The sequence below is a fragment of the Corvus hawaiiensis genome, chromosome 15, assembly GCF_020740725.1.
Source record: "Corvus hawaiiensis isolate bCorHaw1 chromosome 15, bCorHaw1.pri.cur, whole genome shotgun sequence".
In the NCBI taxonomy this organism is placed as follows: Eukaryota; Metazoa; Chordata; class Aves; order Passeriformes; family Corvidae; genus Corvus; species Corvus hawaiiensis.
The window spans coordinates 20,406,917-20,434,683 of NC_063227.1; the positions used below are offsets into that span (position 1 = coordinate 20,406,917).

The 27,767-nt window shown below is 40.3% G+C and overlaps 1 long non-coding RNA gene across 2 annotated transcripts in view; it reads right to left on the reverse strand.

Annotated features, from left to right (window-relative positions):
* The window catches only part of LOC125333549, a 135,278-nt gene that overhangs the window by 48,987 nt on the left and 58,524 nt on the right, over window positions 1–27,767 (reverse strand). For both annotated transcript variants that reach the window (XR_007206911.1, XR_007206910.1), the window contains exons 8-11: window positions 17,533–17,606; window positions 16,941–17,057; window positions 8,297–8,482; window positions 1,344–1,447 (exon numbers count right to left, since the gene is read on the reverse strand). This is a non-coding gene — a long non-coding RNA (uncharacterized LOC125333549). The remainder of the gene's footprint in view (window positions 1–1,343; window positions 1,448–8,296; window positions 8,483–16,940; window positions 17,058–17,532; window positions 17,607–27,767) is intronic.

The window sequence follows — 27,767 nt, forward strand, 5'->3', positions numbered from 1 at the left end:
ATTATTTTAATAAATTGAATCCTCACACAAGAGGCATTCAGTTTCCTACAGAAATTGTTATGCTACCAAATGACCTCTTTGTTCTAATTTTTAGGATTTTTAACTTGAACATAGGAGAGGTGAATCCAAGACAGGTGAACTCAGTCTATTTTACAAACGAAAAGTGATTACAATTAAATACATAAAGCAACAACAAAGGAGGAAACCAGAATTAAATAATTGTCGAAATAACCCTTAGTACAATTTAAAAAAAAAATATTGTCTTAATTCAAGCAATGACTGTGAACTGCACATCTTCGGGTAATGTCGGCGACGTCCTGCAGCCAATTATTTACCAAATACTTCGAGCATATCTGTTTATTTTCTTGTGAAAGACGTAGATAAATGTGATGATGCAGTGTTTAAGTTGCCATCATATTTTAAAATAGCAAATTAAAAATTACCGTTAAGGTTTCTTCAAAATGACCCTGTGCAGCTGAAGTGAGCACTCCAGTGTGCAGTTAACTCCTGATTCAGTGATGGCAGAAGAAGATCTCTTTAATGCAAGAGTGCTCTAATATATTATCATTCCTGATGATGCACCTTCTATCCAGTAAGTCTTTTTCTTCCCTAAAATATGCTGTTGTTTTGACACAAACAGCTTGCTACACTTAAGGATTTTACTAATAAAACATAATGTTGTGTTAGATATTATGACTGTTGCCACAGCTGAACTGCCTTGTCAAATCAATCCTAATATGGCTCCCACAGGCACATAAAAACCTTATTTAGCTATCAGTTATCCTAATCACTTTGTTCAGTTTAAGGGTGCAATACTTCAAGACCCGTTCCAATTTATACATATATGCCCAGCCATTTAATAAAGTCTTGATTTATATAATAAATTCTTGTTTGGAAAAAAAAATACTTTAAAGCAGCAGTGTTTTATCAAGTGTGTTACATGTCTCCTCATACCCCCAAATAAATATGTTAATATACACAAACAGGATACTTGCATGGAAAAGGGGAATATGGAACAGATAAGCTATCACTGAAGAAAAATCTGTCTCTTTGATTATAAATGAGCCTTAAATGGGGTCCCTTGATCTGCAAAACACTGGAGAAATCCCAATGCCTTTTCAATCTTTGTACAAAGTTTGTTTAGGATAGTATTCACAGCCTTTGTATCTCTGCTGTCTACATTGCTAATTAAATCTATGTGTTCAGGTATAAATACCCACAAACAGGTGAACAGGTGTCAGGGGAGACTGCCAGCAGAGGAGACAAGCTTGCTGCTGAATGCTTGACCCACTGTCAGCTCCTCCCATACATCATTCCTTCCCCTATAATAGAAATAAACCTACCTTTGTTTCTTCTTGTTCAAAACTACTGTTGAGTGTCTGAGCCACACTTTCAAATCAAACTGTGAGGGGGAGCATGAAATTCTCAAACTCATCCTCATCTTCACCTACAGGAAAAGAAACCAGAACAAACCAGCAAAAGCATCATCTTTGCACTTGTTCAGAAGGGTCAGGCTCTGAGGCTTTCACGGAGAATCTCACTGACATTGTGGGAACTGCACGGGACATACAGGAACAAAAACCTGAGCTATGACACATTTTTACTGAGCTATAAAGAACACAAATCGTTGATTCCACACAACTTGTATCTAAGACTGGCTCGTGTCCACTTTCCACACCTTTCTCCTTTTTATATTTCTCTTTCCTCTCTCAACCTACAGCATTTGTTCACTGCCCTACAAGAATATTCACATAAGAAAATCAAGATTTATTAGTTAGAAAATGGTAAATTTAAAGCCACAATAATAAACTAGACCCTTTCACATGTGTAGTTTATGATATTTAGACTGCAATCTTTTATGTTCATACACTATTTTTCCTGTCTCCTTCCTACTTGGTATAAAGAATGAAGCTGCCCTGGAAATGAACCTGGACCGTGTTGGGATTATTCGTGTGACACTGCCTCATTTGTTTCAGAAGGTGTGAGTTTAGCAGACACAAGATGCTGTGAGGAAGGAAAGAGATCAGCAGCTGAAAGGTATCCTGGAAGTCTGGACTGATTTTGTTCTGCCATGATCCTGCACAAGTAACTGCGGACAACTCTTTAGAAATGGCAATTCGCGTGAGGATCAGCCCTCACCTGCTTTAGGCCCTAATGGGGGTAGCAGGCTTCTCCCACGCTCATTCCCCTCGAGACTAATTCAGAGTAGGAATTTAATTTATGTTCTTTAAAGGACTCTTTGCTATAGGGCTTCTCTCCCTCCTCTCTTCATGGGCAAACTCTGGGAAACCAAGTTACAAGTGAAGTTAGGAGGAGTCTTGTGTGTTAAACTGCTTGTGCGAAGTTAGTGTGAGCTTCACAGTTCAGTTTCCACACTTCACATACCCATCTGTAAAAAAAGGCCTAATTCCAGCCCCTTATCTTTAGGGATACTGCCAAGACCAAATCGGTCACCGCAGTGCAACAGTGAGAACGACAGAAAAGGACCACAAGAAAAAATGCCAGGAAGAGCAGTCACTGGGGACTAACAAATTCAGACAACACCCCAGGAAAAACAATCACACTATGTAGTAGCTTTTCTTGAAGCTAGGATGACACATCTTCTGAACTGAAAGAGTCAAACATTCTCTGAAATAATTGTGATCCTGCAATTAAAGCTGCTCTGTAACAATGTCAATATTTACAATTGCAGTGGCAATCCCAACCCTGCTATTTCCTCTGTCCCAAATATCCGGCTTTGCAACCTGAACTGCTCCCCTCTAACACAGGGCTTTCCAGATCTTTTTAAAACCAAAGGAAATACCTTCAGTAACTAACTGCTGCTCACTGGTCAGCTCAGTTATGGAGCCTTCAAAGTACAATCTGTGCTCAAGGACTTTCTTAAGCTAGTGAAGGGTCTGCCCAAATCCGTGACCTGCATCCTGCAGCTGCAGCAAACTCAGGAGGGTGAGGGGCTTGGTGCTGGATTTCACTGCCAGTAAAGGGTCTGATGGACTTTGGGAAAATCCAATCCTCTCCATCTTTGCCTGTCTCCTCTGCCATCTTTCTGCTCCTTTCAACTGGAGTCAGTATTTTTATTCGGCATTTCTGGGCCCTGTGTCTTCTTCCAATCCAGTTGTTTGTCTCCATCTCCTCCCTCTACCAATCCAGCTCCTCAGGCAGTTCCAATACACTTTTAATTTCTGTGCTCCCCATCTCTTTGCTCGACCAGCATCAGCTTCCTCTTGCCCTCTCAGGAGCTAAACTGTTTCTAGAGCATTGCATTTCCTGATGCTTTTCTCCCTTTAATTGCTTACCGGACTTTCCTCAGAGAAAATCAGAGGCCAAATCTTTTAGAGAGAGTCCCATGATGGTCAGGGTACAGACTAACAGGAGCCATCTGCATCCTGCCCTGTGCAGCTTTAGGGCTCATCTGCCATTTACAGAGTTCTCAGGAGAAACCTGAATTACTCCAAGATAGGAAAGGTCACACTCCACCTCTTGTGGAGTGCTGCAGACCACTAAAGCCAGTCTCCACAAAGATGCTGTGTACACATCCACATTCAAGGTGAACCCTTCCCCAGGCAGAACCTCAAGCATATTTTTCAAAAAGCCAAGAAGACCAAAGAACTACCAGAATGTCCAATGTTGATTGTGACCAACGCTTCAGTGACAAACCAGCTATTTCTGGAAATTGGGTAAGGGGAATTTTATGTGCTAGGTCTGTTTTGAATTTCAGTGTAGGCAGTGAAGAAAGATTATACAATTAGGAACCTCTACAGTATTGCCATATTAATAAAATAATGTGTAAGTTTTAGAAAAGCAACCCAAATTACTGCCTACACATTTCTTTTTCAGTCTTGAACAAGTGACATCCCATCACCTGAATTTCACAGTATTAATAAGGAAAGGAAGAAACTATCCTAAATAAACCTCCCATGGTAATTGTTCATTTTCTATAATTCAAACTACACAAACACATCCTGATGCCCTGTGAAAGAAGAGATGCCTCCCTTGTCAGCTGTGGCAGAGCTGTGTGTGGCTTTCAGCAATTAACAGTGTCTGAGACCTGGCTCCCAGGGGAGGTTTGGCCCTGAGCAGGACTGCAAGTTCAGGACACTGACAAACCATGCTCAAGAGCTCCTGAAGTGATTTCCTACATCTTAAATCTACTTATTTTGGTAGAGCAGAAAAAGAAGCAACTTTTATTTTAGTAAAAACTTTTATTTAAATATAACTTTTACCAGTGTTCTATTACTTTTGGTCACTGTATACTTAACACAAAACATCTTGGACTAAGAATCTTGGACAAAATGATGCAATTCTTAATGCCACAAAAACAATAAAACCACAACCTGGGACATGTGAGGAATTTAAAGTCTAATTATATTCACATGAGGCTTAAGTAACTCAACATAAACCAAAGAGCATTTTGAAGCAAATACCAATACCATAGAATCATAAAATCACACACTGATTTGGATTGGGAGGGACCTTAAAGATCAACTCCTTCCACTCCTCTGCCATGGGCAGGGACACCATCCACTGTCCCTGCTCCAAGCCCCTCCAGCCTGGCCTTACAGGGATAGGGCATCCATGTATTATGGTTCTTTCTTACTAAAATTAAATTTTGCCAGTCACAGCAAAGCATACAGTTTAAAATGTAAATATTCTCCATTTACTCTATTCAATTAATCTCCAAAAATGTTTCTACATCAATTACTTAAAGCAATTCCCACCAGTAAAACTTCATCCTAATTTTGTTTCCACATAAATTATTTATCATTCATATAAAAGGATTTTATATAAAGCTCTTCATTTAATTTAAAACAAAAACACAAAAAAAAGCCCAGAGAACACAACCGTGCAATGCTTTTTTCATCTAAAAATGCCCATTTTCACAGTTTGAAAGTATATTTTGACTCACAAGGTAAGAACACTGCAATTTAATGCTTGCACAAGCACACAGAAAGGATGGTTCATGTACACCTTACTTTTAAAATTCAGTTCCTAAAACACAACTTCTACCTGTTTATTAAAACTCAGAGAATCTTTGTGTATTGGGAACTTGCATGAAAAAGTGAAATAAAAAACCTTCTGGCAGAAGCAGGAATGTCTGGCCTACAGGATACCCTGGAAACACAGAACACCTACTCGGGCACTTAATGTTGTAAACCCTTTAGAGTTAATATAAAAACCAACTCCTTTTGCTCATTTCTTCATCAGAAGGCACCAAAAGCAGTGTTGCTGTCAACGCCACCAATGTCAGAAGTTGATGGGCAGTGATTGAAATACCGAGTGTAAGATATTTACTGTACAGCTCAACTGCTGTTGGATTGGTTTAGGAATGCCCAGCAGCACACGAGGCATCTCAGGGGTACGGGAGGTGAAAAGTTAAGTGTTCTACAAAATTTACTACACACTTTTTTTTAAACTTAGTAAGAAAACTTACTGTGTGATTCTGAAGCATGAATTTCACAGCCTCTGTTTTCACAAGCTTTTTTCAGGAGATTGTAAGTATCAAATGTTAAGGAAAAAGCATTATGGGCAGGTTGAACAAACTTTCAGGAACTTTCAGTGAGGAAAAAAATCCTAACTGCAACAACAGCAAATGTACATTGAAATAATACCTGAATTTCATCTAGAAATATATATAATAGAGAGATTCCTTAGAACATTAAAGGCTGTAATCTGTTATTAAATAAAGCAATTACTTTTCATGGCATATATTCTAGTCACAAAAGAGACACATGCACTAAATGACTTTTATAATTAAACAGAAAGTTTCAGATAATCACAGAATCCCAGAATAAACTGCATTGGAAGGCACCCACAAGGATCGAGTCCAACTCCCAGCCCTGCCCAGAACCATCCCCAAGGGTCATACCGTGTGCCCCAGAGGATTGTCCAAAGGCTTCCTGAGCTCTATAAATGGTGTTTGTTCCCCAGATAAACCCACGCCATCAGCATGTAAATGAAGTGGTTTTGCCAGTGCCTGCACTGGAGCCGAGTGGCACCGGGCAGTGGCACCGCTGCTGCCCTGCAGTGCCAGCCTCAGGCACCCTGGAGATCTTCCAGACCCACCAAAAATCTCACTTATTTTGGTTACGAGTTTATTTTTTATTATAAAAATACACCACATCCATACTAAGCCATGTCAAACACTTCACCAAAGTTCAAATAGAGCAGTGGATGTTGTTTACCTCGACTTCAGCCAGGCTTTTCTGTCCCAGAACATCCGGAACACACAGATATTCTCAAACACCCATCACACTTACTGCTGTTACCGGGGTTTTTCTGAGTGCTTGCTTCCCTCTGCCATCCCTGCACATCATTGACTAAAGAGCTCGATAACTTTTATAAGAATAAACAATTTTCCTTTTCATTTTAAGTGGATTAAACTCTTTTTAAACAGGTAACATTGTAAGAATAGGTTTTATAGCTGCCTGCTATCGGAAAATCTCCTAATTTAGTTTTAAGAGTTGTTTCTCTGTCAATCTATAACATCCAACATGGGATTACCTGGTTTTATATTGCAAAGCTACTTAGTTGGTTCCCCTCCAATTACAAGGCAGAGCCTTTAATAACAGAAGGCTAACAAAGACAGGGACTGAAAATGTTTGAGAGACTAAAATTATTTTATCCCAAGTTACCATACAAAATAATAATAAAACTGCAGCTATTTTGCTACAAAAAGATACAGTGAAAAAGTTAATTATTAGAAAGAACTAGGCATGTATGAGAGAGCACTAGGGCTTCACAAACATAAAGGAATGACTAACATATTCCATTATGCAAATGAATTCAAAGATATTTCACAAGTGATCAGCTAGGAGGGACATAATGATTTATAATTCAAATAACTGAGCTTTGAAATCAAATTGGACTAATATATTCCGAAATATGCAAACCTGGAATAATTGTGAAAGTAATGTAAACCATGATACCAACCCCAATCATTTGTTGCCTTTGTTGTTGATAACCTTCTTATGTTTTTTCGTCTTTTTTTTCCTGTTAAGTAGTGCAGTTGCTGAAATTATGGCTTGCTTTTAATTCTACATTATCCTTTAAAAAAAGATGATAATACATGTAAAAAAAGAAAAACACCAATTTCTAAGTCTGTGTAAAAGCTGATTGGTGTACAGGAAAGTACTGAAGTGAAATAAATTATTATTTTAACCTTTCAGGCTAGCCACAATTTAATCTATTTCAAATACTGAAAATTGATCCACTGGATCTAGCATCTTAACAATACATTATTTCTTTCAAAGCAATATATACTTAATGCCTTAAAAAAAAAAACCCCTAATATAATGTGAAAAGGCCAAAGTTTGCAATGCCAGGAAGTAGTTATAAACTACTTCATATGTTTGAAATAAAAAGTACTTCAGTATTATTATTTTAAAAAAACCCTATTGGTAGAGTTTTTAATAGGAAAAAAATACATACCTTTAAAAGCCAAAATGACCAGTGAAATTAGGTTGTACATCATTTTCTGGGAAAAAGGAAAAACAGCCTCGACAGGTGTAATTTATCATTTTTCTGATTTAATACCAAAGAAATATATTAAAATAATAAAAAGAATCCTGAAATCCTCAAAATTTGTAGTGATAAATAGCCCTCCCTGTCTTTATTGCATTATGCCTACTAACAGAAATATTGCATGGTGGATTTCGCCAGACAAGGACGATTATTTTCCAATAAAAAGTTGCATATTAAATTCCAGCACAAAAGTGGGTGTCTAATACTTTTGAAATCTTTTATGGTTTGCCAGGGAACACAATTTTAAACTTAACTAATACAAGCTCATGGTGAAGTGGAGCAGCATTAAAGCTGCTTGGCACAAGCCCACCCCTCTAAGCAGCAGGGCCACTATTCTCAGAGTTCCTGTTGGAATCACTGGAATGGAATACATTTGGGGTATTTGTGTTTTCAGCTAATCTCTCTTTTTCCTGGTCTTTCAACACTTCACTCTGCTGGTAAAGTTTATTTATGAGGACAGTGCTGCAGTAGATCCTGAGCACGCAGAGGGGTCTAAAACCACTCTGGCAACAGCTAACAAGTTTCTGCAAAGAAAAACCCCACAATTTCATCACAATGCTAATCTTCAAGAGAACTTAGGTTATTAAATATCTACTTTTTCATCCTTTCTAGGTCCTGATATTATTACATCCATTTCATAAGCAGAAACTCATTTATTGCAAATATACTGGGAGTAATCTGAAAGCTACGCAGAATTTTCAGCCTTGGAAAGTATTATTTGCATCAAGAGTGTATCCTGACCCTACTTTTGGGGAGCTCCCATGGGAATACACACCTTTGCAAGCCTCCAGAAGACAACAGGAAATGCTGAATGCTTGCTGGCTGTAGCAGCAATGGCAGGCTGGTTCTGTCAGCAAACACACTTCCAGGAGTAACTGGGCAAGCACTTGCAGTCAGGTGCCTGTGTTACATTTCATGGGGATTCTGAAAGTGTTCTGAATCCTACAGAAGCAATAAGTATCTAGTAGAAAGGAGGAGAGAGCTCATTAGTTCCTTCATAAATCTTGTTAATGAAATAAATGTCTCTCCTTCCGTTTTTGTTGAATTCTTTAGCAATGTTTCAAGTCCTTTCCAGTCTGATTTCTGTGATTCCATGAGAAAATAAACACATGCATATTTAAAATATCAAGTTAGCTGCTTAATGGTATTTCAGTCAGCATATAGGAGTACACCTTGTATGGTTTTCATTAAACAAAATTCACTTATGGAATGTGAAAACCTGCACTCATCTTTCAACCCACGGAAATATATTAAAATTATTCTTACAATATTAGAGTTCTATGGAGAAATAAAATGATACCAATTGTCATATTCCAGGTGCCTTCCCCTCTGTTTGTGTAACAATCCCCTCTAGAAAATTACTGAAAAGTTGCTTTCATGAGCCCTGGTGGTTTATTATCTGTCATATACCTTTAAATATTGTGTCATATCAAACACTGGTACTAGGGTTTTTTTTTCAATCTTCTTGCTTGACTGACTGAAAATTTCAAGAACAAACATTCTTCTGCAACTTACAGTAAGTGAATATTAATTAGAATAAGCTACAGAAGGTTTGCAACAGGAGCAAGTTAGCATCCATGACTGGGTAAGAATTTCACACAAATAGCTGAACCCAGATGAAAATCCACATGTAAAGTCATGGCTGCTTTATCAGCAACACACTGAGGAGCTCAGAATCAGGCAATGACAGGACATGTTAAGAGGCTTGTGTTTGAGATCCAACACATGCTGCATATCTGAGTTGCCTCATCCTCCAAGTAGAACCAGTCCTCTTCTCAGGTGCCAGCAGAATCAATCCCATTCCCAATATTGTTGAACTCACCAATGGTATTGACTTTAAAAAGTTTAGGAATAGGACAGATGACCATAAGCAAATAGTTACATGATTCTCTTTCATTGGTAAGAAGTAGGTAGAAATAAGCACACTTTTAAAAAACTATGCATAGAAAAAGATAAACCAAAATGAATCAATATTCATATCCCAATTTGTTTAAACATGTGACATGCAAAAGGACAGAAGTCTCATATTAATTTTTGCATTATTATTTTCTAATAATATGTTGTGCCATACCCACAGGGCTTGGAGCACCCCGGGATAGTGGAAGGTGTCCCTGCCCGTGGCAGGGGAGTGGAACAAGATGATCTTTAAGGTTCCTTTTCAACCCAAACCACTCTTTGGTTCTATGATTATATTTCAAATGTATTTCTGTGATAAGTCTTAAACCTTCTCATTTATGAGACAGAAAATGCTACAAAACCATGTCACATCATTTTCCTGAGCAAAGGGATCCAAGCTGTTTTGCAATATTGTGACAAATTGATTAATTTTTTAAAAAATCTGTCATCTGTCATAATCAAATAGATTATCTGAAGCTTACCTTTACTTATATCTATCTTACTCATTTTCCATCAGCATATCTGTCCACTTAAATTGTGTAGTATTTATCTGCCTAACTCTTCACAAAATAGAAGCAAATTACTATAAAATCCCTAGGAAAAATTCCATAGGAGTAAAGGGGCACAGACAAACTATGGGCCAGTTCAGAGAGCTACTGATGTACCCAATTCCCAGAGACACTCTACCCTGCAGTTCTTGTACTAATGCATAATTCCTTCTCTTCCCCAAACCAAACACTTAACTGAACTGGAGATACTGCACTTCCCACCTGCAGCCCTGCTCAGACATTTAAGAAGCGCACTCTGATTAACAGCCAGTGCTATAGGATAACACCAGTCCTATTACCAATCCTTGGGGAACATCTCATCAAACCACTCAGCGCTGCTGGCAGCAAACTCAGAGCCAGCCTTTTGGTGAAATCCGGGCTTGAGGGCGAGACGTGGAGCAGGGCCAGGAGCCCGGACAGCTGCTGTGCTGTGCTGACCCCCAGGGACCTGGCATGGGACCTCGTGTGTTCACCTGCTTGACTCGACAGGAGGTGAAGAGGTGGCGTTGGCCTTCAGATGAAAGGGGTAAACTGATGCCAGGAAAGTGGAGGAATGTAATTATTTTTCAAGAGAGGTTACAGAATCCCAGACTGGGTCATTCTTGAAGGGTCCACAGGGGCTCCCCTGGTGCCACCTCCCTGCCCCAGCAGGGCCATCCCAGAGCACAGGGGTCCCAGGGAGGGACACTGCACAGCCTCCCTGCACAATCTGTTCAGGGCTGGGCACTGCCCAGGGCAGAAGTTCTGCCTCCTGTTCAGGGGAACTTCTGGGAACCAGTTTGTGCCTATTGCCTCTTGTCCTATTTTTGGCACCACTGGGCAGAGCCTGGTCCATTCTCTGACACCCTGCATTTGGATACCAGCCCGTTCAAATAAAAAGGCTCCATGACTTCCTGGCTTGGAAGCCCAAGCACATATTCCTGACCGTGACACCAAATTCACAGAATCACAGAATAAGCTGAGCTCGAAAGGGGCCACGAGGATCATCAAGTCCAACTCTCAGCCCTGAACACAACATCCCCAAAAGTCACCTCATGTGACTTTTGTCCAAACACTCCTTGAACTCTGGCAGGGTGGTGCTGTGACCACTGCCCAGGGAGCCGGGTGTGCCTCAGACTCTCAGTCCAATGGGTCAGTCCAGCTTTGTACGGCTCAGTTCCCTGTCTGTGGAACATGCACAGTGATTCTCTCTTTCGGCTGTCCCATCCATTGACGACAGACCATGACGCAAGAGATACCATCAGCACCAGCTATTTATACCGTGATGCAGTCAGACTTCAGTTTTGGAAGTAGACAACCTGAGGAAGAGATGTTAAACACCTTAAAATCATCACTGATTTTTGGTTTTACGTATTCACAGGCTAAGGAATGTATACAACACAGAAAATATTTTTTTTTCAGGAAGTTATAAACTCAATAACACATTTTAAAGCATCTAAATGTTTAGTATTATTTTCTCAGGAAAAGGCACATAACAAGGCAATTACCAAAGCAATTCCTCAATTTAAATTTACTGACAGACATTGATTTACTTTATAAAATCTCTATGAAGAGCTATAGGGGTTCAGATTGCCTTAAAGAGATAGCCCATTCTAACAAGTCCATAATTCACAGTTTATCCCTGCTATGGGGAGTTCTGGAGGTGTTTATAGTTGCACTAAATCCTTAACAAGTATATACCATACAAAGCAATAGAAAGGAATTTGAACTACCCAGATTTGACGCCAATACCAAAATCATAAAAAAGCTATTTTGCAAAAGAGCAAAATCTTTATCCTTCAGTTACAAGACATTTGAAGAAAAACAAGAAGCCACAGTGACAGCTTGAAGAGAAAATTAAAACTGTGTAAGGAAGTCTCTTCATCCAACATTCAGGGTGCTTTTGTCTACATCTGTTCTTTCAGTTCAGGGCTGTATTTGGATGCTGAAAGATGGGGCAATAATATAAAAGCTAGAAAGTACTCGTGAGTGAACAGAGGCAATCACAGCAATTCCCATTTCTGTTTCTGCCTTCCCAGTATCAGGCAAGATGAAACACACATAAAATATAGTATTTTAAGAAACATTCGCAAAGCTTTATGAGTATCTGAGAAAACTTCTAAAGACCTAGAGTTTTCCAGTATGTAAGGAAGAGAAACCAAAGCATGAAAGAGCAGAAAAATTTACAGGTCTCAGAGAAATCATGGCAAGGCAGCTCTTAAATCCAAGTGCCAGCGTCCCTGTATCTTTCTCGCTCAAGTGATTTAGTGATTTAAAAGATGAAGTAAATGTAACAAAGGAAACAGCCATGAAGTTCCAGATGAGTCATGGAAAACAAGAGCTTCATCCAAAGCTACACCAATGCCAAATTCACCAAACCATCTACGGGGGATGAGCACTGAAGTACAAAAAAAGGGGGAAAAAAATTGGCAGCATATTTCCAATTTCAGCAACAATACCAGCATCAAAATGCTGAACTACTCACAAACACAAACCCAAAAAAGTAACACTGCTCTGAAAAGCTAGGAGAAATTGAAAAATCTAAACGAAACAGCTTAAGAATCCAGTACACTTTCAAATACTTGCTTATAGCTTGCCTGTAGTAAGAAGACGAGAATAAAACCTCAGCTTCTAAAAGCTGCACCAAAGCAGCTTCCCAGGTTTGGAACCCCACCGCTTACTCTGAGACTGTGTCACCACGACAGCTTACAAACACAGCCCTGTCAGCACACCAAACACCTCTGCCCTTAATTCAGTGACTTTAAAGCATTATGCTAAGAGGCTGTGTATTTTAACCTAAAGTCTAGGAGGGGAAGTCAAATAATGACTGTATACACCAATTTATAATTCTCTGGGAAAAGGGTTTCTGTATCATCAACAAAAGAATCAAAATTCTTTGCATGTTCCAAGTCATTCATCTATTCAGCCAGGGAAAGCATCAAGGCAAAGACATCCACTTCCAGACTCTTATATCCATTTCATGACTTTTTTGCCCCTCAGAACCCTTCTATTCTCCTTAATTTCCTGTCCTATCCCCAGTTTACAATTCAGAGAAGCACCTGTTCAGACCCAAGGGCTGTGTCACAGTGCTGTGCTGTGTTCAGTCCTGCTGGTGCCCAGCACAGGACAGCCCTTCCCAGCAGCAGTGCATGGGAACTCATCCTGGGGAAGGAAGCACAGCAGAGCTCAGCTTAGAAGAAAGAACTGAAAAACTTTCAGTGCAATTTAAAAATGTAATATTTAGAGGAGGAAACCGAGTCAGAGGTGAAGGGGAAAAAGACAAAAGTACAGGAAAGGGAGCACTGAAGAGTGGGGATGTGCTGTGTACAAAGAGGGAAATCCATCAGGTCACAGGGATGGTGGTACCTGCGTCATTCATCATTGCACACTAAGGTCTCAAATATTGCTTACAGGCCATTTTTAAGAGCCTAAGGAATTAATCCATTCTATTTCCAGAAGGCCTGAACCCCTTTTTGGAAAGGTTAACCCAGGTTCACCATCACAGTGAAGAGGAATTCCAGGAACACTGCTCTGCCTGCACACACACAGGTTGCTGCACCTCCCGTGCACAACGGATCTGCGAATATGCCAAGGAAGCAGTTGAAAAAGATAAATTGCTACCAGCCAGAAGAGATGATGACTGCCATACAGGTTGTTTTGGGGTTTTGTTTGCTTGTTAAATAATTAAAGGAGAGAGTGAAAACCTTGTAAGCTTATATAAGAATTACATGAATTGGGAATGTAAATTTATGAACAGCCTTGGTTGCAAGTTAGGGATATTACAAATGTAGTGGCATCACAGAAATCATAAAGATGAAAAAAACCCATACATTTTAAGCAAAACTTTCGAAGTTGCTTAAGGATGTGCTATCCAATTCCCATTACAGTGCAAGAAAAATGGGCCTCTAAATCCCCTGAAAAGACTTTGAAAATCTGTTCCTTATGTGGTGCTGAAGTTTCAGTAAAAACACAGATAGCAATTTGTTGGCAAGAGAGCTCTGTACAGTCAGGTTTTAATTATTTCTGACAGATTATCATCACTTACCCTGAAAGCTCTCGGTGGCTCAGACAGCAATGGGATATATACTTTTCATTAGATCTGGACAAAGGTGAATAGTTAAAAACTGCACATTCTGTCATGAGTAAAAATACTGAGTTTTAGTTTGCTATGATTCAAGGAGCCATTTCAGTATGAGTGTTCCGAAAAATATTCAGAGATCCACACTTAAAAGCTGTAACATGGAAAATCCCTCCATTGACACATATATGTACATTCACCATAGTGGCATCCAACAGCAATGTTTGGACATGCATCTTTTATTCATGTTTCACTTATTTTATCATGACCAAAACCACTAAATACTTGGGAAAATATTTTGTGAATCCACCTCATGATAAATCATTTCCCTGTGATTTTGATAATAATGGAAAATGGAAATACAGCCATTGATGGATATTCTGGCTACATAAAACTGTCCCCTCAAAAACGGTTTTACAGGAATTCAGTAAAAGGCACATTCATTAACTTCCAAAGGAAAGCTGATAAAAGATCCAGAATCTGATGTGACAGTAGTACTTGGAACTACAGTCTGAAGGTCAAATTGACAAATCTCCAAATATTCCTGTTTGTTGAAGAATATTTATTTCGTACAGCCTTCAGTCCATGAACAGAACAGTGGCTACTGGTATCTATGACATAAGTATTTCAAACTGTTTTCTGTTAATGAATTGAGTTTGACCACCAATCCTTCACTGCAAAGCTGCCACTAGTGAATTCAAAAGAACAGGTTAAAGCTACATGGCAAAATCCATCAAAATATTCCCGAGCTCACATCGGACTTCAGAAAACTAGAAATGCCATGTGTCCAGCAGTAAGCAATCACAAGAGGTTAAGTTCCTAGTAGCAGAACAAAAAATATCTAATATGTCCTGGGAGACTACAACTTGTTTTATTACCATGAATTCCATTGCTATGTTTACTCCTCACACCAAGGATAAAATGCTTCCTGCATGCATCCTTCACTGGATTCTTTAATGGCAAAGTGGAAGGCAATAACTGATGATGTCTTTTGATCATCCCACAGTGCTAATGGCAGGTTAACACAAGGAACTTTGTCCAGCACTTTGGGATTTGAAACACTGGGTGTCATTATTCAGACCAGATCATTCTGAGGCATAACTCCTCTATCCCACGTAATGCTTGATATTAACAAGGCAGGAATGAGACACTGTCAAACACTGTGCAGGTACTACACAGAAATATCACCACTCAGCAAAGAGCACACTAGAAATTCCCCAGAGTTTCCTTTTAACCTATTGTTGAGGAATAGCATCTTACAAACTTCACCTACTTAGAGAAAAACTGGATCTGTAGGGTAAGACAGAAGAGTAGATGAGTGGCTTTCTAAAATACCTGTGGTTATAAAGACTCACTACATCCACAGGAGGAACAAGTGAGTGGGCTCACAGTCGGGGATCCTGCCTGCTGCTGCTACAAATGTGCTAATATTGTCCGTAACAGAGCACCAGGAACACTGCCAGACTGGATCGCCCCATCAGACTGCCGGGTTTGGATTACATGTATCAATATGTTATGATTTCACACCCAGAATTTCCACCTGGCATGCTACCACTGGGAAGAAGACCCTTTATTTTAATTGCCACCAGCACAGCTGTGTTTATCCAGGATTCACACTCAGTGAAGTGTCCATGTCAGGCTGTAGCATCCATTCTGTTAAATATGACCTGCAATCTAATCAATGAACAACTCATAGCTTTATGAAAACACAGAAAACCATGAGGAAAGAGAAAATAAAACTACAGTGTGTAATCTAAAAAGCAGCACTGATTTTTGCTTTTTATGTACCTTATTTTCTTTTAAAATCTTCCATGTAACACTAAAACCCATTAACACTAAACTCTTTAACATGAAAAAATGACTTTTTTTTTTTTTTACTTAATTTACAGTAGTTGTGCAAACACAACCCTATCCAATCAAAACACAGGTGGGATTGCTCATATAGGACCGCTCATACAACTTGTTAAATGATGTTATTTCTTCAACTGGCAAACATAACAGAATTCCTCTCAATGGTAGCAATGAGTAGCAAGAGAAGCAAACTGATGCATCTGGTATCCAAAGAAGAGTCCTCTTCCTCATTTTTCCTCAGCTGTTCAAGTTTCACTGCAGTTTGAAACAACCCAACAAAGCCCAGCCATCGTGCACCACAGTATGGGCTGCCTCCAGAAACTCCACAGCAACACCATCAGAATTTTTCCATCCATCACTCTCCACTTACCTGTCTTCAAAGACTACTCCTGATAAATATCAAGGTTGGATGGGTACTACTGTTATCCTAAGGCAAAATACAGCACTCAGCTCCTGGTTTTGAGGAAGCAAAGCATTTATGCCTCGTAGTCCACAGAGAAGTTAAGTCATATGAGAAAATGGCCTTGTTTTAATTGCTACTATTTCTCAAGGTTGGCTGCCATGGCAGCAAAGACAAGTCCTGTTCAGTACTGTCCGAGCAGGTCACAGCCAGCCTGGTGACACCAGCAGAGAGCTTTGTCCAGCAGGCCAAGTCCACTGGAAGAGTTTAAAGGCCCTGTAAGTCAGACTCAGAAGGCATGAAGCAAATGACTGGATGCAGCATCTCCCTCACTGCAGAATGAAGAGGTGAGACACTTGTTTCTCTTTCTCCAGGCACACATGGACCTCATTGTCTCCTGGGGACTCCCAGATTTTTTAGTGTATATTCACAGTTTTTCAGAGGAATCATTTTGTTTTGCTTCAAGAGCAAAAATTATTTTAGATGAAACTTTTTCTGTCAGAAGAAACTAGCAAATATCATGAAGGCCATATGTAATAAAAGACCAAATCCTGGTAATTTTGCTGGCAGCCAAGGAAAGCAGCTGCAGCAGAGGCGTGAGAAAAAGGTATGTTCTCCAGAGTAATTCGCTAGGAATATTCTTCAGAGAGAGTACTGCAGCACTTACCAGCCAAAATAACACACCAAGTTATTCTGCCAAATGCCAGAGATGTGAAGACAGAAGATGACAATGCCTCTTGTGTGTCTCCTTCAGTGTGAGGCCTTAGGATCCTCCTCTGTGAGTCTGTATTTTTAAGATAGCAAAATTTGCCAGGTCTTGAATAAAAAAAAAATCCAAAAGAACCTTCCTAAAAACAAAGGAAGATCAGTTTAACTTGGTCAGTTCCCCACTTTGAATTGCCATGAAGGTTTACAGGCAATTCCACACCCGAGGGTGCAGGAAGGAGAGGGGAGGGATGTGGGCTGTTTGTGCCAGGCTATCATTGAACAAGAGTCTGACATCTCAGCTCTACCCCCATAAGCCATTTTGAGAAGAGACACGGGCACTGTGGAGGAAATACTGAGCTGCAACCGTTCACTTAGAGGCCTCAAGTAAGATATGATCTTCAGAAAGTAAGATATGGGTCCTTCTGAAAATGTTTATCCTTTCTTCAATAGTTCAAATTCACAGAAAACATTTTTCTAGCAGAGAGCAAACTTAACAGCATGTTAAAGACAAAACGAACAATATACACAATAGAACCCAAGCACAAACTTACATTTTTGTCATAAATGCTTCCAGAACATGGTTGTCACCTGTTATCCCCAAGATTTCTGACATTTGGGCATATACCTGGAAACAAATACTTCAACAGTAACATGTTATAGGTATTTACTAGTATCAACATTTTCAGTTATTCTAAAACCTTCTCCAATTTGATTTTGCAGGAGGAAAGCACAGGCATAAATGCCTGTCCATCCAACCTATGACTTTACAAGCTGAAGCACTCGTAAGAGATGGCTTACCTGCTCTCTGATGGTGTCCTGTGATGTGGGGACTGATGTGGGGACTGGGGACTGTGGTACTTGCCCTTACAAATATTTCTTCCCACAAAGGAGAGTAAGTTTTCACATTAAATTCACTTTGTTGTTCTCAGAACAATACAGTCTCTGTTCAAAAAAACTGGTTTATAGAAAATTACAAAGGGATGGAGAAAGCATCTTTGTGTTGGTGTGTCCTCAGTGGGATGTGATTCAATGCTGTCCTTGAGCTTGCAAGTTCTTGCACTGCTGGTCATAAAATCTGGTAAATTTGGTACTCTTCAGACATAATTTTGTTTTCTTGAATGGACAACAAAGGCTTTGGCAGCCCAATAGCTCCAGCTGTGTACGTGTCCCCTTCATTTCAAGTCCAGGACACCCTGCCTGCCAGACCCAGCTGTGGGTAACGCACAGCTGCAAACGCAAAGGACACACCAAGTATTTTCCTTCCTTACTGTGTAAGCTTCATAAAGCTTTCTGGTGGTTTTAGTAGCCGAACATTTAGTTCAGATAAACACATTTTGTAGGGTTAAAACAACTTCAGAGACAGAGAGGCAACAACCGTGCAAAGCTGTACAAACCTGTGCCAGCCGCTCCCCACGCTCGGGAGCTGCACTTTTCTGGGCACGTCCAGCACTCAGGGGTGTCACTGCAGCCATTCCACCCCTTGGTGACCCTCACCGGGACATCCCGGGCTGCATGGCATCGTGCCTTCTGATGGGATCAAGGCGAGCAGCAGCGAGGCGTGCGGGGAGAGCCCCAGCGCAGCTCAGCCGCCGCTCCCAGCGGTGAAAGCCTGGTGCCATCTACTGCCAGCTCCCTTCCCTGACATCCCCGTCCCCATCCCCATCCCCAGACTCGGGACGTGTGCCACTGCACCCACACCTGCTCGCACCAGCCTCCCCTCGGCCAGTGATGTAATCCTGGGACTTGGCTTAAAAACCAAATCACCAGTGCTCTACCTCTGAGGCAGCTAATAATAATAACAACAACAACAATTGTATTTTCACATCCCAAAGACTTTAAATTCCAGCATAATAAAGGCATGAGTAGGTGAACTTGCAACTCTAAGCAGAAATTGTACCAAAATCAAGGGTAACTTAATTTGTAAGCTAATTTATCCTTTTATAATTGTATGAATGTAAGTTTTGGTGGTAAAATCAGTAGTGAAAGGACAATCAAAATATGAAAAAAATAGTACTATATAATACAATCTTTAAATGTTGCAAAACACAACGTTCACACTGTAAATGTGAAGTTATTGCTTATAGTAATTAAGCATAGCAAAAATAATATATTGAAATATAAAAATAATACCTTCCAATTAAAAAAATATCCACTCCCTAAACAGCGCGCTGTTGAAATGCTACAGCAGCTGCAATTTCAGCAATGCTTAGGAATTTTTGTATTTGGTATCATGACAAGAAAAAACGTGGTGGCAAGGAATCAAAGCCAGCAGCAGCCACCCATGTCTGTTCCGAGCCTCCCTTCCTGCTGCGGGAGCGCTGGGAGAAGGGAGCGGGAGCCAGCCCGTCTCATTGTGCTCCGCTGTCAAACTAGGCTCTCCCCACATCAGAGTTTAACAAATAAAATACTAAAACAGCAGTCAGTGTTGACAAAGAGCAGTGCTTTAATCCACAATTATCCTTGTAACTCTTACTACTCCTTTTATCATCCATTAGCTTTGATTCCCATTATCCCATCAAGAACTGTGTCAACGCTTTTGTCCCTGGGGATTTCCCACACTACTAGGATCTGACAGACAAGCCTGAGTGCTAAGCAGGATCATTACCTCTTAAATCCACTTATCTGATCCACTGAATAGTAAATTGAAAAGCTCATTAACAGCAACAATCTGATTTGTTTTCACGTGTGACAGGGTCATTCCAAGTCAGCAAGAATATAACACTTGCAATAAAAACTACCCTATCCGTAGTGTGGCACGCTGTAAGCTAAAACAAATATGATATTTTAAACACCTTCTTCAAAATCATTTTCAAAACCCACACATGCTCTTAGCATATAAAAATAGAAAAGTAATCCCCTCCCACCACAGCAGTGCAATGCCCCTGGACTTCTAAGCGCTATGAAAAATTAATGATAAAGCATTTCGGACGTATAATAATAAAACACACTTCAACAACAAAGGCTGCGCTACATATTCAAAAGGCGGAGAGAAACCCTGCTGAAAGGGGTTGGAAAAAGCTGTGGAAGTGATCTCATCTTTTGCTTAGGTCCTATAGGGAGGCACGGGGGTGAGGGCAGCAGAGGCTGTGGCACTCAGAGCCACGCACCCCGGGGCTCCTCCCTTCACACCTCTCTGTCCTTCCAGCAAGAAGCCCAAGGCTTACACTGCGCTCCTGACACTTCCACTAAGGAGCAGGGAATCAACTTGCAGTAAGAAACCCTTGGTTCAAGACTCCTGGAAAACAGTGACACAATGAGTCCCAGATCCTTATAACTGCAAGATATACAACTTCAAAAAAGAATTCCGTGTCAAGACAGTGTTGTGCGACTCAGACACGGTATGGCCAAAAGTATCAGCTGACAGGAGAACACCACGGCATCCCCAGCTCAGTTTTACACATCTGTGACCGTGGGGGAACATCCACAGAAGGGGCAACGCTAGGCTGTGGTGTTCCACAGCTCCACAGCCCCAGGTGCCCGCTCAGGATCCTTGATGCGGGCTGGAGCTGGGAGCACCACTGCACTCAGTCCCCAGGCAGGGGCACTGCTGTGTTCAGAGGTGTCAGCAGTGGCCGTGGCAGTGAAGAGAAAGAACAGACCAGCAAAACACCTTCAATACTAATCAAATTTCAAGTAACAAGTAACAATTGAACAAAATTTCAAATTTCAAGTAACAATTTCAAAGATACTGAACCAAGTGTGAAAGCAGAGGATCCAGGGATCCTTTTTTTTCCTGTTTGTACCATTAAAACCACCTAGGTGGAATCAGGACACTGAAGGAAGACAGCAGATTCACAAGCTCTGGTGCCAGGGTATTTTTAAATTATCTAGCACATTTTATAGAATCACAGAAAGATGAGGTTTGGAAGGGACCTTAAAGTCCATCCAGTCCCATCCAGCCCATGGCAGGGACACCTTCCACTATCCCAGGTTGCTCCTAGCCCCATCCAACCTGGCCTTGGACACTTCCAGGGATGGGGCAGCCACAGCTTCTCCAGGCTTATCAGTTGTTCAAGTTACATAAACATACACTTTCCAACTCCTTGAACTGTCCCAAAAGGACAAGAAAATAAAACTGTGGAAGCAATGTTTAATAAAGCAAAATACTTGCATGTAAATACAGACCAAGAAAACAGAAATAATTCAGTAATCACACCAAAACTTAATTTCCCTGTTTTCCCTATTCTTTGGCCTTAGATATGTTTAACTTTGCTTTGCCTTTGGAGGTCTTCTCTTTTTGGCACTATCATTATAACTCTGAAGAAGCTAATTATATCAATTCTTAAATGTGAAGCAGATTACAGAACTGGGAAGCTCAGAATATGAGTTCCTAAAGGTTGTATGGCTCTGTAATGACAGTCACAGAAATTCAATAACAGCACTGTATGGAATGTACTCAAACACACCCCATGAAACAAATTAAAACAGAGCAATGAATCTCTCACACTGTGCAAATAAGAAAACACAAGAAAATGTTAGTTTCTATAGTTTTCATAAGGGCTATTATAATGAATTAAGATTTTGGATAATGAATCTTCAGAAAATTACAGTAAAGTTATTACCCGTAGGCACAGCGTAAGTGCTAAAGATATTATAACTTCCTTGAAGCTCTCCAGGCCTCGCTGCAGAGAACTATCACTGCAACATTAAAGCATTTTGTCATGAACAGTGAGGGCAAAACCAGACCTTCACCACATTTACCCCAGCCTGGCAGAGCTGAAGCACATGGAGCACACAGAGGGGAGCCCGTCTGTCTCCAGGGCCTTTTTGGGAATCCAGGCAGTGCAGGGGCGATTGCCACGGGGTTCTACCCTCCCACCTCCCTGACTAACACCCCTGGGCAGCACCCACCAAACCTCCACACTAATTGCAAGTGGCATTCTTGGTATTGAGTGCCACAATACATTTTGCAATTTCCCCTACTTTTTAAATCACTCTCAGGTATTTTGAATCTTCAGCACTTAAAAGCTCCATTATAACACAGCAGAAACCCAGCTTCCACATCCCACAGGCAGCTTCTGGAAATGGGAGCTGAATCCCCTAATTGGACTATCAGAGTGCCAGATCATCCATCTTTATCTCCTGATCAAACTGAGGGCTTCAAAAGTTTATCTCCTCTCCTTAGCAGAGGAAAACCTTGGTCACTTCCACTCCCGACCAGCTGTCTTAAAAGGCAACATCTCAAAATGCTCTTAACTCAGAGCCTAAACCAAGAGAATGAGCTAATCTGTCGGTTCAGAGTAAACTCTAAATGAAGAAACTCTCCAAAACAGGCCACAAGGAAATGCCTCAGGTAGTTCAGACAGGATCTCTGAATATTCAGGTGGGCTTTCAGCTACCTTGTACGTAGGCTACTCTCCCATCCACTGCTACCCGTGTTTGTAACTAACAGAGCACCCACACCAATTACGTAAATTATATCTTCTATTTTTTGTCTTACCTCTAAACCTAGCTTAAAACACTGCATAAAGGTATCCTCAACTGAAAGAGACCTACTACAAAACAACAGCTAAAAATCAGGAAATTGTTATTATAACTAAGTGTTCTGTTTTAGGGGAAAGGGTAAATCTGCCGTGCGGCTCAGTCTTTGTCATGGATGTTATTTCCTCCTAGTCTGTTGAAATACTCTGTCATCACAAGCTCAGACAGTAAGAGGCATTAACAGTTCCCACAAAGGCTGTTTTCCAGGCCCTGTTCCCCAGTCCTTCCCTGTTAGTTGGAGGATTCAGAGGAGTCTCGGGTGCTGGAGTGGTTAACTCCCTGCTTCCTGCTCTATAAAATGCCCATACGGTGCCAGCAATAAACCTTCTCTTACATGGAAATTGATGTCTATTTCAATGACCATCTCTCAGCTTTTATTTATTTATTTATTTATTTATTTCTCCTTTTCTTAATCCATGTTTTCTGAAAATCTTGAAAGAAAGAGGCACAATTCTGCTGAACTTATACAGGACACCTACCATGAACTAACTGCTCTTATTACTGATGCAGCATGAGAAGCATTCTCTGTGAAAAACAAGGAAGATGAAAAAAGAAATGGGTTTATTGGCTAGGTTTTCAGCTAGCCATTAGTTAAAAGGATGCTTAGCTTTAGAAGTCTTCTTTAGACTTTCATATTTGTAAAGCACTGTTAGAGAGTTTTAATTCTGCTGTCTCTTGTGTTCCCCTTCAGGGCTTAAAGAACAAATATTATAGTGAAAACAGAAATACTATTAACAGCTGTTGCTTTTTGAACATCTTCCAGAAGATTTTTAGCTTTTGAAGCACAGTTCTGGGCTGCACTTTCCAGCAGAGCTATACACTGCACTGCAGAAATTCAAGCCATGTATGCAGTCAAGGATTTGCTTAACAACAAGCCAAAATGCTGGTTTAGACACCTCAGTGATTGAAATGAAGCACTACTGTGCAGTTACAAGAGTAGATCTGTGCCAGTCAGAACACTCCAAAAGATACAGAATTATAGGTACTTGAATAGCAGTAATTGACACTCTGACTTGCCCCTGTAACTATTACAAGTGTGCAGCTAAATTTTATTCAGATGCTTAATTGTATCTAAATGCGTGGCCCACTCAGCATACTTGTGTGCAATAAACCCCAACGCTAAAGAATCAACATCAGTTTGGCACTTAAAAACAAGCAATAAAAATCAGAGCTGCTTAGGATAGCTCTAAAATTTCTATATCCAAAACTATTCCACTATACTGACTAACATCACTGCAGGTGTTCTGCATCTCCAGATCAGGCCTTAAGCACATTAAATTTAGCAGGATCTCTTCTGAAGAGGTTTTGCACCAGGCTTGTACATGACAGTGTTTTTGCACATTTATCCCAGGGCATAAGGAGAGGTGTTACAGCCACCACAGCTAATACCAGCAATTTGAACAACCCTCTTTGGCAAGCTAGAAATAAGATAATTGTTCAACATAGGCCGGCTCCTCTGAAATACTGGCAGCATTGCCTCTAATTATAGACATCTGTCATTGCTAGCCACTCAGTAGTAACCCTGACATCAATATACAACTATAACACCACACTGCCTGCAGGCACAGCAATGGGAGCCAGATCCGAGAGGCGGGCAATCATCTGCCTCATCCAAACTATCTGTCACGGCTTCCTAGCCACAAATAGCTCTTACGTTTTGTATCCTTAGGATAATATGTTGATTTATTTTAGAACCTCTAATATTTACAGTCGAGGCCATCTACTAAAATACAGAAACAAACCTGATGGCTAATGGAGGCAGTTACCGCTCAAAATCACCACGGAAGGCCATAGCTCACGGCTCCCGCGCCGGCACCGCAGCTCCTGGAACGGGCACCTGTGTCCCAACCTCCCCTCCCCAAAATCACACCTGCTCATTTCTGGCTGCAGGGCACAGGTAAGGCTGAGCTCTCATCAGCCCTCATTTTACCAACCAACCTGAAGGAATATTTTCAGCTTGAACCTGGAGAATATCTGTGCCAAAGCAGGCACAGTAAGTTCCAGTATCCCAGCGTTCCCCGTGTCAGAACAGAAAAGAGAAGCTTTGCAGAATTATCCTCAAAATGCAGTTCTGAAACAGAAATTGTATTAATGCTATAAAGTATGGGTACAGATTAAATACTTCACCACTGCTTAGAGGCAAGCTGACATATACTGCTAACTAAGAAATACAGTTTTTTGAAATGTACAGGTAAACATGGATAATTCCTTTTTAATTCTATGGTGAAAACCATGCTGAAAACTTCAGTCTCTATTTTTTTGTCTTCATTTGAAAATCCATCTCAGAAAGGGGCAAAAAAGATTGTAGGTTTAAACTAATTAGGAATTAACTTCCTTACAATTATCTTAATTTGTTATTAACAAACCCAAGATTTCTTAGTATGATTCAGAACAGCCTGTGCTGAGGAGAAACTATTAATTACTCGATAGACAGTTAGCTTTCAAGTGAGCTGCATTTTAAAAACCTCCTTTAAAATACAATTGCTAAATGCCTTACAGTGCTGTAATGTGAGACAGGTTCAAATCTTATTACTTCACTGAAATTAAAACCTAAGTTTTAATACTGTTCAAGTCGAACAATGATTCCACACTTTATTGCTTTTGAAATCCCTTGATGATCATAGGAAAAAATGCCCTCGAGAAAAAGAGACTCTGTTTTCGATAAACAGAAAATACAGTTTGCACTCTTAGCCTCTTTGTCATCACAAAAAAGGATTTAATGCCAATTCTTTAAAAAAAGACTTTTTTCACAAAATGTGCACCTTGTGTGCCATTTGTAAAATCAGCTCACTTTCTTTTATTTATTACTGCAGCGCGGCAAGGCAATAAAGCAGCTACTGATAGCTAATAAATTACATGCCTTTTAAAACAATTCTCCAGCTACAAAAACTTGTAACTACAAAGGCTTACATTTACATGGTACATCGTGTGAAGTGTCTACATTTATGTTCTACTTAACTACATAAATAAAATCTGACCCTTTATTAAACAGACAAGCATGAACCAGGGCCTCCGTGTGAGATTAAACAAAAGGTAACTTTTTAAGGCTTTCCTACAGATTTACATAACTAAACATAAAATTTGCACCAGCAGTTCAGGTGAAAGTATTTTTAAAATAAATCGCATTTTTAATTAATGCCCTTCAAGATACCTTCAGGAAAAAAAGATGAGCACCATTTTTCAATTATTGCACAATAACACTGATTTACACCTGAATCTAAAAATTAAATAAGGTTTTCAATAATAATTGCAACATATTACTGTAATATAAAACAATAATTCTCCAGCACATACCATGCAAACCACGATTTGTATTTTTAATTAAACAAAGTATCAGAGCTTTAGGAAAGCCTTTCTTTGTTAAAACAGATTTAAAACAAAAAAACACCTGCAGTTTCATTTCATCACGCATCCCTCCAAGAAATGCTTTCAATTAGATGTATCTATTAAGCTCATTGAACTGCTCTTAAATGTTTTTGCTCCATGGCCAGCTCAGCCCTCACAGCTGATGGCACAGAGCACCGAGGTGCACTGTCTTTGCCTTTCCATCTGCATTATTTTTAGGCTGATGTGCTCAACTATTTCCATAAATTTGTTCCTTAAAATTTCATTGTCTCATAAATCATTAAACTAAGCATTGCATTCATTTTAATTGTGTCTATAGTGCCATGTGTATAAAATTCAGATGTGTAGTTGTAATATTATTTCCTCCACTCACAATGATTTTTACAGCTTCTGAAGCTTTGGTTTCCTTTGCTCACACAACTTTCCCTCTGTAGTTCCAAAATGGCAGTTTTTTAATTGAGCATGAAAACAAATCTTAACTCCCTACTCATAAAAACGTTTGAGACATTGCTGCTCCCTGTTAAGACAACACCCCTGACATGTTAGCAGGAGATGGCAGGACCAGGAATTCCTCCCACAGCTCAGCACCCTCACAACTATCCATCACTGAACTGAGATGCCTTGTGGGGCACATCTCTCACTCTGGCCAAGCACTGCTTGATGCAAAATGAGATGGGAAATAGTTTCCAGACACTTTTCTACTCCTTTAACCCCAGGTTTACTTTGATAATATGTGTTTTCTTGTATTTTGCATCAGTGGCTAAAACACCAAGACAAAGACATTCCTTATCTAAAGCAGACAAAAGCAAGATTTAACAAACCAGGTGGCCAGGACAACAAACAAAGCAGAGCCTATGGTTTCCTAATTCAGGTTAGTCTGTCTACTTGTGGGGATGAAATATTGGTGCAATTTTAAGATGGTAGAGAATAACGAGTGAATGAAGCCTGGTGTGTCTGTACCAGGAGGGTCCTTTGAGGAACAGGAGCCCTCAAAGTGCTGCAGAGTGAAAAGGGAATTTAACAGGACAGACCCTTAAAAACAACACTTTGGTTCAAGAGGAGTTACAGATATTTTTAAATATAAAAACACATAGTGATACTCAGACACTGAAAATTCATGAGCTCCGAATTTCACCCAAGAATTTAAGCTAAAACACAGGACACTGAAATTAAGCAAGAGCTTAGGAAAAAGGAATGGACTGGTCTGACCTATGAGCACACAAAGTATTTGAGAGGTATAATTTGAAGAGAAAGTTGTAAATCTCAAGCTTTTGCTGAAATTAAGCAATTAAAAATATAGCCAAAATTTGACAGAGTATACTGTAAGTCAAGAAATTCCAAACACAAATATGCTATACAGATAACACAGCAATTGATCCAACTCTGGATCACCAGCAGGGAGCAGAATTATAGTTACGTGAGTATTTATCGAAAAGCTTACAAAAGTAATAAAAACTAATGAAACCAATCAATCAAAATTGGTCAAGAATCTTGATCAGTGATTATTCTCAGTAACACATGGGAAGCTTCAGACTGCAGCCTTTGAGGTTAAAGTCAGAAGCAAAGGGGTGACACCCTGAAGCTGTGCACAGAAAAACACAGCCTGCCTTGGCTCTGTCAGGAGAAACACAGACTGTCACCTGGCTAAGAGAGAGAAACGCAGGGCACAGTAAATAAAGGCTCTCTCACCCCACAGCTGAATGAGGCACAGCAGTGAACACCGGAAAGGACAAGGTGGCTGATGCTGAGGAGCCAGACAGGAGCTCCAAGTGCCCCAGCCCACGGCAGCCACGGCAGCCCAGGGTCCTGCACCCCTCGGCTCCTGCAGGACTCGCGGGGCAGCGCGGCCACAGCGTCTGCAGGTGCACCCAGGCCTCAGGTAGTGCCCTCTTTTCACAGCATGACTGATAGTAACAGTCTTTAATAATGCACAGAGCAAGACTTTGGTCGGTTTTGCTGT